Consider the following 13,790-nt stretch of genomic DNA (forward strand, 5'->3'; position numbering starts at 1 on the left):
TCAACAGCCATGGCCAACTTTTCAGGGGTTGGAGTTGAAGGGGCACAATTGAAGATTCAGTGCAGTCAGTATTTACTATTGCTACTCTTTGCAAGACCCTGAAGTAGATACTGTTGGATTTGAAAAATATGTAATCGAAACAGTCCTTTCCTTCAAAGACAAGAGTCTGGAAGAAGAGATGACGAGTCTACACAAATCACTAATGGGGGTTGTTTAGCAGAACTGGTTTACTAAGGCCCCATGTTGATGAAGTTAAGTCATCTTAAGTGAGAATGGAAAAGTAGTTTTAAGCCAGATCATGGAGGATATTGAATGCCAAGCTGAGGAGTGTAGTGTCAGCACGGCTGGAAGCCAGTGAAGGTTTTTGAGAAAGCATAATCTGATGCTAAGTATTAGGAACTTCATCCTGGCAGCCAAATGCTAAAGGATCCGAAAGGCAGAAGAGGAGAGAGGAGACTGGAGTCCAGTTAGGGAGAGCTGCTTCAGTAGGAAAAGAGGTTGGGATTATGAATTCAGGACCAGTCCCAGGCATGGTAGGGACTGGGTGGTGGGGACTGGGCTGAGACGGAGGGAGTGTGCTGGAGACCTGGTCCCCAGAAGTGAAGAAAGAGGTGCAGACTGGATGGGGGGGCCCCTCCTGTCCTGTAGATGGGATGGGAGTTGAGAAGTAGCACTGTGCCCTTTCGTTCTGCTGGCAAGGAGCGCTTTCGGGAACTAGAAGTGCTGCCCTTAGAGCTTGACTTGCCCTGCCCCCCTTAAAACCCCGTGTGCTTTTTGGGTTTCTTAATTTTTAAAATTTAATTTGATTAATTAATTTTGTTCGATTTTTGAGAAAGGAAAACAAAATGAATTTCCGGGTCTTATTTTGGAAACTCTGGAGCACACAGTAATTACGAACAGGTTTTTGCTTCAGAATCTAAGTATTTAATATTAAAATCAGCCAGGAAGTTATTACCAGCCTGCTTTTTTTTTTTTTTTTTTTAACTGTAGCATCAGCTCTGTGAACAATGAAACAGAATTTTGGCCCAAAATGAATATTTAAAAGACATACAAGACCAGTCTTGATTTCCCCCATTAATGAGAAGAAAGAATTCACACTTTTTTGCTGTTAAAATTTACAAAGTTCTACTGGTGTTAGCTAAAGTAGTAAGAGAATCCCTGATCATCCTAAAATAGAGCTGAAATTTATTTTGGCATTTTTGTCTGGTATATTCATGTTGTATTTTCAGAAATGCTTGTATGTATCTCTTAAATAAGTCTCTCACCTCACTAACCCGAGACTCTAGTAAATGTTCTCAGTATTTTACCAAACTGTGCAAGGTCTATTAAGGCCCATTCATGGTGCTTTAATCTTCCTCTTAATAAAAAACAATCATTTGGGGAATACATTTTCCAGGCAGCTCTCCGGCCTCCCAGGGAAAATATTTTGAGGCCTCCCAGGGACCACTGGATTCAAAGACTTGACAGGGAAGGCCCTAGAATCCTTGAAGAGCTAGGCCTTTGAAAGATTCATTGTTGTAGAATCTCCCTTTGAAAGAGGCCACTTTATCTTGCTCCTAAACATCTATAGGACAGACATAGCACTTTTTGAAAAGAAATTCTGGCTAATGTAGAAGAACAGACCTACGTAGGTAATCTGGTATGGGTAGTGTGTAATTTGAAGACTGATAGTTCCATGTTTATGGTTGCCATAACAATCATACAGTTGTGCAAAAAATGTGTATCGCTTTTATAGAAGGGAGCTGGCACCATTGTAATGATTCTTCTCATATCAGAACAACTGTTTTCAGATCTGAAAAATAGGGGTGGCTTAACCCTTCCCCAGTTAGCTCAGCATGTTCCCTGAGAAGGCTCTTTGGAGCTCCAGGGCTGTTGAAATGTATTCACCACTTACATTTGCATTTTAGCCTGATAAATGGATTGAGAATTAAGGATGATGATCCTTTCAACAGCAGGTTCTGAATTCCTAGCTTGGGAATTCAAAGGATGAGGAAAAAAATACTGTTCCTCAAATAGAAATCTAGGAGAGATGTCTAGACACAGTTAATTCCTTGACTTTGTGACTATTCTTAATTCTGTCCACTAGAATTTAAATCCGTTAAACACTGGCCTTTACCCCATTGTGTTTAAGTCTCTGATAAAGTCATATGAAAATCTGGTTACAATTTGTTTTATTTTTACATATTAACTATGTCTCTTCTGGAAATTACAAAGCAAATTTAAAAGCCTAGTCTATTTGAGTGAAAATATATCTATGCATATTCTTTCTTTGGCTATTTCTTCCTATTTTTATATGCCCTTTACAAAAGAAAGTACTTGGGACATGGCTTTTTCTAACATACTAGGGATAATCTACTTTTTTTTTTTAAGATTTTTTTTTTTTATTTGAGAGAGAAAGAGCACAAGCGGGGGAGGGACAGAGGGAGAGGGAGAGGCAGACTCCTCCCTGAGCAGGGAGCCCGCCTGGGGGCTCGATCCCAGGACCCCGGGATCACAACCTGAGCTCCTGAGCCAAGGCAGACACCCCAAGGATAATCTACTTTGAATAAACTTGATTTCAGAACTCCATATGTGAATTTCCAGGTTAAGAGTGAAAAATAGTCAGATTTGGATTTGGTACCTAAAAATGAAGTCATTGTCAACTTAGTCAACATAGAGAAACTTTTCCTGAAAGAAATTTGGGGTATTTATTACTTCAGCCAAAATACTTCTGGGGAGTTTAAATCTTAAGTATGGAACTAAGGGTAACTAGAAAAGATGTCAATTTCCATTGAAATGAAACTTCTCAGTCTACTTCACTTTTTTTAACATTGTCTCTTTTGAATTCCTGTCCCATTAAATCAAAGCTCTGCAGCTCCATGGCCTTATATAAGTTACTTCATCTCTCTGAGCCTCGGTTTCCCCATGCACAAAATGAGAGCAAAAATAATACCCACCATTATTATAATTCTTTTCTCTTAAGAGGTGATTTCTAGGAGGTAGAGAATAAAAGTGTTTTCAGTGAGAGCCAGATTATTGAAGAGCTCTAATACGTTTATACACTCTGAAGATTTTGTACACTGTATGGAACTTTTATGCTTAAATTTTTAACACTCTATATTTAGGGCCTTCGAGATTTGATTCCTGTGTGGGAGCATTTCCTGGCAGTTTATTGCTACTTCATTTTGTCTGATTTTGAAACTTAATATGTATCAATCAGTATTCCCTGTTTTAACCCCACTCTGATATTTTAAATCTCAATTATAGGAAACTCTACTCGCAGAGGTAAAAGAAGAAAGAGCTGTTCAGAGAGAGAGAGAGCTTTGGATATAGAGACTTTCTGGGCCCAGTGGACTCTGCTGCTCTTGTTGCTCCCTTAGGCATGCAGAGCTGCATTCTGAACCCCTGCAGGCCTAGATTTAAGACTTCTTGGACAGAAAGTAAAAGAATGCAGAGGCCAAGCCAACTTTGCTCTACCTACAAACTCTCTTGGTTGAGTTGTGCCCAATTGTTCATTGCCTTCAGGTAAACTAATTTGGTGGATTCTGGGTCCTTGCACAAGCTCTTCCTTTTCTCCTAGTCTTTCTTCCCTGGTGTAACTCACACCTCACTTCCCTTACTCTTCAGGTCATCTTCAAATTTCATCATCTCATTTGTGACTACCCTGGCTATCCTAATTGTAATCAGCACTTACAACCTGCCCGCCCCTTCCCCCCCCCAGCCACCACCACAAGCTCTGTTCTAATTTTTTTTCTTAACTCCGCAGCACTTAATTACAATACTGTTTATGTTCTGTCTCCTCCACCACTAGAATATCAGTGGGTAGGCATCTTTATTCTCAAATGTGTCTCAAACACCTAGAACAGTAGATGCCCAGTAAACATTGAGTGAAGGAATTTTGGCCTTCTTTCTCTTGACCTCTGATACATTTTTTATATTGATGTTCCACTGGTTCTTACAACTTAGATTTGTTCTTGACACAAAATAAGTGAAAATTATTATGAAAAAAACTACAGTTATACACAATTATAAATCATTTGGAACAAGAAAGAGATGGGCCTATTTCTTGAGAAAAGTCATGTTTGAAGGGCTGCATGGTGAAAGAGGGAGCCAGCTTTAATTCTTTGGGGCTGTAAATAGCTAAATTATGAAGTTTTTCAGAATCAGTTGTCAATTCAGCATATGAAGTTACTTTCTGATAGAGCTCTGTAAATTGAATGGCTGGCCTAAGGAGACAATGAACTCTACTACCCGCCCCTATTCCCAGTATTCAAGATGTGAGTTGATCTGTCTGACTGACTTCAGTTTGGAATCATTTGGGGGATAAAATATGAACTAGGGTGACTTCTAAAGAACTTCCAATTGTGATGATTCTAGTCTCTGAACTGATCTGAAATAATGTCCAAGATTTATTGTTAAGTGAAAAAAGCAAGTTGCAAAAGAGTTTGTAGTATTTGACTGTGTAAGAAGGAGGAGAAGAAAAAAGAATATCAGGGGCACCTGGGTGGCTCAGTTGGTTAAGCATCTGCCTTCGGCTCAGGTCATGATCCTGGGGTCCTTGGATGGGGGCTGGCTTCTCCCTCTCCCTCTCCCTCTGCCCCTCCCCCCCGCTTGTGCCCTCTCTCAAATAAATAAAAATCTTCAATTAAAAAAAAGAAAAAATATCAAAAAGAAAAGCTGAAGCACAGGATAAACCAGAATATGATGAAAATAGTTATCTCGGGGCGCCTGGGTGGCTCAGTCCTTAAGTGTCTGCCTTTGGCTTGGGTCATAATCCCAGAGTCCTGGGATCGAGCCCTGCGTCAGGCTCCCTGCTCGGCGGGGAGTCTGCTTCTCCCTCTCCCCACTCCCCCTGCTTGTGTTCCCTCTCTCACTGAGTCTCTCTCTGTCAAATAAATAAATAAAATCTTAAAAAAAAAAAGAAAATAGTTATCTCTAGGGGATAGGCAGGAACAAGGCAGGAAGGTAGAGCTGGGAGTAAGACTTCTGTGAGTACACTTGAACTTTGAACCATTTTTAAATGTTTTAAATGTTCAACGATAAAGTGAAATCAGATCTAAAAGGAGATAAAAGCAAAATCTCTAAAATTGACATAAAACAAAAACAGTGGTCCCAATGTTTATCAAATGCATAGCATCACCACATACAGAAAAAAGAATTAATTCAAATAATTTCAGCACTGTACTTTTGAGCACTCTAACTGCATACTCTTAGTGACCATATTCTAAGGATAAAACTCCAAAGAAATCTTAATAGGTTCTTTGTTGCTAGTGGTCTTGGGATGATAATTCTGAAACTGTTTAGAATATTGAGGCCATTGGGTGCCAAGGTTCTCATTGGGAGAATGAAGATACAAATATGGAATAGGAGAAGATGAGAAGAACTCTGTAATATTATGTATCAGTTGGTCAATCGGAGTGTCAATATGAACTCATGATTTTTAAGCAGTATTTTAGGTTGAACTACATGAAATTGCCAATTTTTAGGCCACAAGTAGTCAAATATCAACAATTTCAATGATTTAACTCAGTATTTTCTAATTCTGCTCACTAAAAGGGACTAGAAGCCATGATACCCCAGTAATAATGAGCACAGCAATCTAGTGCCCTATATTGGTTTTTTAAATATCATTCATTCCCTGCCAGAAGGAATCAGGGCTCCTTACGGAAGTGGGTGATTATTAGTCTGGGGCAGGTAATGTATAAGGTGAGCCTGAAACATTTCCTATGCCAAAAAGCATAGAAGTGCTCAAAGATTTATTAAGGAAGACACACCACAAGGACACAGGAGATCATTGAAAGAGCTCCCACAGCCTAATTTGGTACAATTTGAGTATGAGAATGAATGCTAATTTTAATAGATTATAATACATTGAATTAAAAAAATCAGTGAATCCGGGGGTGCCTGGGTGGCTCAGTTGGTTAAGCGTTTGACTCTTTGTTTTGGTTCAGATCATGATCTCAGGGTTGTGAGATCGAACCAGGCATTGGGCTCCGTGCTGGGCATGGAGCCTGCTTAAGATTCTCTCTCTCCCTCTCCTTTTGCTCTCCCCACCCCCCACCCCACTCTCTCCCGCTCTTTAAAAAAAAAAAAAAAAAAAATCAGTGAATCTGTAATGATATTCAAAATAAAACAAACATTTTAAAACAAACAGTTTAAAACAAACAAACAGGAAAAGCTCTTGACAGAAGAGAGCCCACTAGTAAATGTATTTATTATAGGAACTGAAAAGCACCATTTTATAATTTGCAGAGTTATATCAATTCAGGCAAAAACCACCAGTGGATGCTAAAGTCATTGCTTGAAGGTTTCTTTGAGAACAAGATATTCACATTATCTAAAAGTCTTATTCCACAGATTATTTGTTAAATACAGAGAGTAAAAGGTAACCTTAAGATAGAAAAACTGGCTATTAGCACCTTACCCAGGTAATCAAATCCCATAGCCTGACAGTTTGTGCCTTCTGAAGGAATGCAATGTGAGTACACACTATCACCTGTGAAGTATTCAACCTAGAATGTTCACTCTGAATCTAGTTGAGACTTAAAACTTAACTTTCCATTTGGGAAATTCAGAGAAGATTAATTTTGCCACATTTGATTTCCTTCTGTCCCTTCCTTTCTTCTGCCTTTCCATGAGGAAACAATCTAATAAATCCAGAACATAAGACATACTACAAGGCATCTGGCCTGGACTCTTCAAAAAGCAATGTTATATTTAAAAGAAAAAAGGATGGATTGTTTTACATTAAACAGACTAAAGAGACATAACTACCAAATACTATGTGTAAACCTTGATTAGATCCTAGATCAGGAGGAAAACAGAGCTAAAGAAACTTTTGAGGGACAGTTGAAGACATTTAAATATGATCTGTAAGTTGGATGTAGGGAATTATTAGTCTCCTTGTCTATGGTAACAGCGCTGTGGTTCTGTAGAAGAATGGCCTTATTCTTAGAAAATGCATGCTAAAGTATGGAGGGGTGAAATATCATCTCTGCAACTTAAGTTTAAACAGTTCAGATGTAAAAAAAAAAAATCTAGCTATATGAAAGGGAAGGGTTAGAGAGAGGAGAAAGATAAAGCGAATATGGGCAAAGTGTTGACATTTGATGAATCTTGATGGGAAGTATATGGATGTTCATCCTAAATGTTCTACAATGTTCTTTCAACTTTCCTAAAAGTTTAACATTTTTCAAAATGAAAATTGAGGGGAAGAAAGTTAATTTTAGCACATTCTTTGAGTTGAAACCATGGCTTTCCTGGCCAATGCCATAGGCCCTGGCTCCCATAGTTCTGGCCAGCCTTGTCCCATGGCCTCCACTCCTGAATGTTGTTTGTTGAAGTACAAAAAGTGGCAAAGATTGATGGGAGGTTCAGTGAGTGAGTGAATGTAACAGGGAAGACCATTTCAGTTGGTTCTAATTCAGTCTCATCCTATCTGTGTCCTTTAGAAAGTAACCCAACAACTATGTTCACTTGGTCTAGAATTTTGCTGACGCTTGAGGTTGATCTTGTGTGGGCCCTATATTAAAAACCCAGGGTCACGTAAAAAAGAGCCTGCCCAGGGCAGTGCTCTGTTTCTTCAGCTCACTCTATGGCCTCAGATGTGTCACTTCATCACTTGCGGGGGAGAGAGGGACAGATGGACCAAGGTCTCTTTCTGCTTTAAATAGACCTTACTTAGTCTTTTTCTGTTCTGAAAAATCTGGGATTTGTGTCAGACTTTGTAGCATCTGTTGTGGCGGGAGGGCTGAGTGAAAGAGTATTAACATTTCCACAGCTGCTATCAGAAAAAAATAAAAGGTCCAGCTCTGCTACACCATGGGGGTCGGCCCTCAGTTTGGACAATGCTCCCAGCTCCCTTTGCCTGAGAAAATTCAAATAGAGATAGAAGCTCAGACAAATTCAGCATCTGACTCGACTGGACTGTCCAGCACCCATCTGGCTGGACTCTCTACATGGTAGTCCATGGATGAGCGCCCCGGCTATTTAGTTGTTTTTCCTGCTGTGGTTTACTTAACATTTTCTGGTTTCTTTTTTTTTAAGATTTTATTTATTTATTTGACAGAAAGAGACACAGCGAGAGAGGAAACACAAGCAGGGGGAGTGGGAGAGGGAGAAGCAGGCTTCCCGCTGAGCAGGTAGCCTGATGGCGGGGCTCGATCCCAGGACCCTGGGATCATGACCTGAGCCGAAGGCAGATGCTTAACCAACTGAGCCACCCAGGCGCCCCCATTTTCTGGTTTCAGTATAAACTCCAATGCCATCTCATCAAAGAAAATGTTTGTGTGAAAATTGTATTCTTTTTACCTCTTAAGGTTATTTCTTAAATTGTTTCCGTTCCTTTTCACTCATTCACCATCACTGACCCAGATCCTTCGCAGCAGAATTGCTTGCTATCAAGGAGACAAACTGAGAGTCATGGACAGAGGAGAGGAGTGCCTCTATAAATTTTGTTAGTCTGGAGATGGTCCCTCAACCACAGTTTGTAAAACACTGTTTTATGAGAAAAGAAGATGGGATGAAGACAGAAAAGGACACCCTTGGAAACAATAACACTGTGGTATGACCACAGGCTTGCACGCCGGGAGGTCATGAGTTCTAATCCTAAATGTATTTCCCAAGACGCAGCGGCAAAGTTGAATGGAAAAGTGCTAACGAGAGCCCTTTGGTCATTTGCTCATGCACTTATCCATCAGCTGTTCCTTCCGTGTGTGCCTTCCGCGTGCTGGAGGAGACACAGAGCCAGACCTTGAGGAGCACCCGGCCCTGTCACAGTAAGAACACATATCCCTAAATCCCCGCCAGCATGCTGGTGACAATGACCAGCACCACTGGAGAGGGGCAGGCTGCAGCCATGGGCGGGACAGTGGACGAGAAGCGCTCTCCACTCGGTGGAACCACAGAAGGTTCCCTGGAAAAAAGATGGCTTCGTGTAGCCAGTCTTTTAAAAGCTAGGTCGGTCTTAGACATTGGAGATTGGCTGAGTGAACGTCCACATGTCAGGAACAGCACAGTGTTTCAGACACCAGAGGGTAGAGAGGGAAGTTTGGCACAAAAGGTACGTGTTGGGACTGTGCAGACTAGCTGGAAAAATCCAGGTTGGGGCCATATCATGAAAGGCTTTGAATTCTAAGCTGCATTTCTATTTTACTCACTAAGGAGTGGATAAAGGTTTTTGACCAGATTAATCTGGCAGCACCTATGACCTTAGGGAGAGCAATTTCTTTTTTCTTTTTTTTTAAGTAGGCTCCACGCCCAGCATGGAGCCCAGCGCAGGGCTTGAACTCTGGACCTCGAGATTAAGACCTGCGGTAAGATCAGGAGTCCGAAGTGTAACCGACTGAGCCACCCAGGCGGCCCATAGGGAGAGGTAGGGGCCGTGGCCAAACTCCAGAGAGGTGACTGTAGTGACAAAGTGGTGAGGCAGTGTTGCCACGGAGACTAGCCAGCCACCTCCAGCTGCAAGGAGGTGGAGGTGCTGGTGCCTTGAGGAAGGAGAGGACGCAGGGTCAGAGGAAGAGTGACAGAGGAACAGAAATTCTTTCTATGGTTTTATTCCCTGGGATTCTTGGCAAGATCTCAAGGGATTAGAGAAAGCTTTTAGTTACTTTTCCTGTCTTCTTTTCCGGGACCAATGGCTTTGAGGAGGACAATCTTAGAAGTTTTCTGTCACTTTAAAAAGTTCTACTAAGCCCTTCAGTCACGTGCCTTCAGAAATTTTGGTTACATAACGTCGCACTGAATCGGAATTCTGCAGCCTCACGACCTGGAGTCTCATTCTTTCCCTCCCCCACCTGGCACTTGATTTCCTGTGGGTCAGGGTTAGCTTCTTTCTAACCATTGTTGCGGAACTCTTTAAATATTTGGTCTCACAGGTTCTAAAAGCTGGCAGGCCAGGCTGCTCCCTGCAGGTTGTGAGACCAGAGCCTTCCAGAAAAGGAGCCAGTAAAATCCCCAGCATGTTAACAGAGTGTAACAGCTGCACAGAGCGCCACCCCCGTGGGGCTGGGCTCCCAAGTGCTGAGGCCGGCAGCTCCCGGCCGCTGTGGCCCACAACCAGAAGGAGCCCTCATGCACCACATTGTGGCCGGTTCGTAATTGTGGTAATGACAACAGATTAAATCACTGGCTCTCAGCGCTGAGGACTGGGGTTTGTCAGGGTCACTCACTGTTCCCTTGCTTCTCCCAATTTTCCACAGCGAGCGAGCAAGTTTGGAGGGCACTGCTACAGTACAAATATTTGTTGGGAGTTCTCCAAGTTTTACTCTGTCTAGAAGTTAGTTCTTTTAGTAGCCCATACAGAAGGTCTTCTTTTCTTCCAGCATCCCCTTCAACGTGATTCTGAAATGTTGTAACTCCTTAATCTATGCACATACTTGCATCCTGCTTTAAGAAAAAAAAAAAGTATTTAAGGTACCTAGCAGGTATACATATAATGCAGTTAATTTTTTAAAATTAGGATATAAGGGAAAAGGAAAAATAAGTGGGATAATTAGTCACAGCCAGGATAAAGGTGAGTGCACAGAGTTCAAACGACAAATAAGATCCTTTTGAGGCAAGTCACAATAGTTTACTGAGTTCCTAGAAGCCAAAGCAAAGAGGGAAGCTTAAAAGATACAAACAAACCATTAACTCAGGAGGGTAGGAGTGGGTCCTTGCCCTTTATAAACTTCCCCCCAGAAGCACTCATCAAAGGGGCCCCGAGTGAGTGGTTGGAACAAAACCCTTATCAGCTTCTCTGCAGTGGACAGCATAGCCATTCTCTTGACTTCTTGCCATGATCCTTGAGGTAGACTTGGTGGCAAGGCTCCATCTGGGATAAGGACTCCACTGGAGGCCTGTGCAGGGTCCAGTTCATCACTTCCCAAAGGATGGTCTCCTGAGGAACCTGTTGCATCTGGGAAATCCTCTGCCACGAGAAAGAAAAAAAAAAAAAAAGCCCAGATCAAATAGATATGTCAAGAATTGCAAAGCAGCAGCTCATTGAAGGCTCTTAGAAGTCCCTTATGGCCCAGCATTTCCCAAACTGATTTAATCATCAGACCTTTAAAACAAAAAACAAAAACAAAAAACTTGGTGCACTGGGGATCATTGATCTAAAACAGGGGTCAGCAAACTTTCTGTTAAGGGCCAGACAGGTAATATTAAGTAGACAGTCTGTGTCATGAGTACTCAGCTCTGCCATTGTAGCCAAAAAGCATGGCTATATTCATTTATGGACACTGAGATTTGAATTTCATATAATTTTCCCATGTCATGAAATAATATTCTTCTTTTGTTTTTTTCCCAACCATTTAGAAATGTAAAAGCCATTCTTATCCCACAGGTCATTCAAAAACAGGTGGCAGGCCCTTTTTGGTCAGTAGCTATAGTTTGCTGTCCATGATCAAGGAAAATGTTTGGATGGTAGATCTTTCCAGCAAGCCTTCATGATTACTGTTCCTCAGAGTTGTTTTAATTTAGACTTTTATGTTTCTGGTTTCAGAGCAAATTAAAAAAAAAAAAAATAGTAGAGATTTGGGTTGAGTGTTCAGGCTAGTCTAAGATTTTTCTCAGAAACAGTGGGTCCTCTTAAAGAAATTTACAACTTAAAACTGAAGCCCTGAAGTTTTAGTCTGTCATGTATGTCTGCACTAATTGGACACTGTAATGCTTTAGTGGGCGTCATTCATTCATTGAAATAAAAGTCAAAGCACCCAGAGACATTTAATGTTAAGAAAACATAACTTCCTTTTCAGCAATCTAAGTACACCAGTCAACTGTGGCCCCTACCAAGCTAATCAGTGTTCTTTTTGATTTTTGACTAAAGGGACATTCTTTCAGCTTCTTATGATGTCACTAAGAAAGAAGGATCAAAACATTCCCCCCCTCCAAGTCTGACATTTTATTTTCAGTTCAACAAGTATTTATTGAGCCCTCAGTGAATATATAAAGCATTTTGCCAGCTTTTATGGAGGCTACAAAAAGAAACAAGCAGTCAGTTCCTTCCTTGCCTTGTGAATCAAGTTCAAGATCCTCACCAATTCAGAGCCCATTACATTGGTGTCAGGATTAATTTCACTTCCCTGTCTCTTACTGTCAGCCTGGGTGCATTCATTCAGCGAACACTTGGGAGTTGCAGCCTCTGTTCATATCACTGCAACACAGCCTTCAGGGAGCTTACTTCCCAGGGAACATCTGGTGTTTCTCTTTTCATCTGGCACTGTGCCATATTTACATCTTCTTTTAGATGGTAGAACAGAAATTATTTCTTTATATCCTGAGACCTCCACATTTATGTTCCCCCCCCTGTCAGCACCTCTTCTTCAATTATTTAGTGAGAAGATTGGATGGCCCGAGAAGCCACTCTTCCTAGGACTGCACTCTAAATGCTCTTGTGTCCTCCACCTGAGTTGCACCCAACTTTCCTCGCCCTCTTCTCTTCGTACACCAGTGAGTTTATAGTTTTATGTGACTCATCATTTTAAAGCTATTGACTGTATTCTGCAGTACGAGTCTACAAAGTTGCTAAACGTCTTTATAAGCAATATTATGTATGTGATGGACAATTATTTTTTGTTTGAGGGAGATTATCTGCAGTGCTAATTTTTTTCCACTTATGAAAGTAATAGTTATAGTGAAAATTTTGAATAATATGGAAAAGCATAGAGGGAAATTTTAGTAATTGTGGCACCTATTCATCAACTCTGTTAACAATGAATGCATCTCTTTTACTTTCCTGGATTCAAAAATCATATCTGAAATTGTTTATTTTTAGCAGCACCTGGGTGGCTCAGTTGGTTAAGTGTCCAACTCCCGGTTTTGGCTCAGGTCATGATCTTGGGGTTATGAGATCAAGCCGCATGTCAGGCTCCATACTCAGTGTAGAGTTGGCTTGGGATTCTCTCCCTTTCCCTTTCCTTCTCCCTCCCCCTGTACCCCTCAGCCTTTCTGCCCCTCTCCCTGCTTGCACGTTCTCTCTCTCTCTCAAATAAAATCTTTTTTAAAATTTTAATTTTTAAGTTAATGAACAGTGAAGCTGACCTTGTACAGTTATATTAATTTTAAGACATGTATAGATTCATGTAACCACCATGATAGTCAAGATGCAAGAAAGCTCTGTTCTCCCACAACAGGCACCCTCAGCCCCTGGCAACCACTGATCTGCTGTCATAGAATTTTGTCTTTTTGAGACTGTCGTAGAAATGGAATTATACATTATATAAGCTCATGAGAATGGTGTTTTTAACTTAGCATAGAAACTTTGAGATTTCAAGTTGTTAACATGTAGGAGCAATTAGTTCCTTTTTGTTGATAATTAGTATTCCCTTGTATAGATATACCACAGTTTGGTTATCTGTATATTCTTTTACCATTTAAGAGTCTGTCTGTCTCTCTTTTTAACATTTTGACATTTCTCAAATCCTGAAATACATTAAAATCAATGTATATATTTACTGTGATAGGGGTTTTTGTTTCCCTAAAAAGCTATTGTTGAATTGATGGGGCATCTTAGAATGGGTACTGTCCTAAGATCAAGCTATTGCAGGGGTGAGCTGATTGCCGTGAGGGGTCAGAGTGGGCTGCTGAGGGTTATTAGGAGTAAGGGGACTGAGGAGGGAAGGCCCCAAGAGCTTTGCAAGCCAGCACCAGAGCCAGCTTGGCAGCTTCTGAGGGCTTTGGGGACACTTTAAGCAGAGGAGCGACCCAAGGAAAGAAGTTTGTACAAACCAAACCAGTCTAATCGTGGTGGGTACCAGGATTCTTCCCACCGTGAGTGCTGATGCATCCGGAGAAGACCGGGGCATGGCAGCAGTGGTACTGCTGGT

The 13,790-nt window shown here is 41.2% G+C and overlaps 1 protein-coding gene across 7 annotated transcripts in view; it reads left to right on the forward strand.

Moving 5' to 3' along the window:
• The window catches only part of DIS3L2 (DIS3 like 3'-5' exoribonuclease 2), a 437,114-nt gene that overhangs the window by 281,914 nt on the left and 141,410 nt on the right, over positions 1-13,790 (forward strand). The window lies entirely within an intron of this gene.

This window comes from Zalophus californianus, chromosome 3 (assembly GCF_009762305.2).
Source record: "Zalophus californianus isolate mZalCal1 chromosome 3, mZalCal1.pri.v2, whole genome shotgun sequence".
NCBI classification, from domain to species: Eukaryota; Metazoa; Chordata; class Mammalia; order Carnivora; family Otariidae; genus Zalophus; species Zalophus californianus.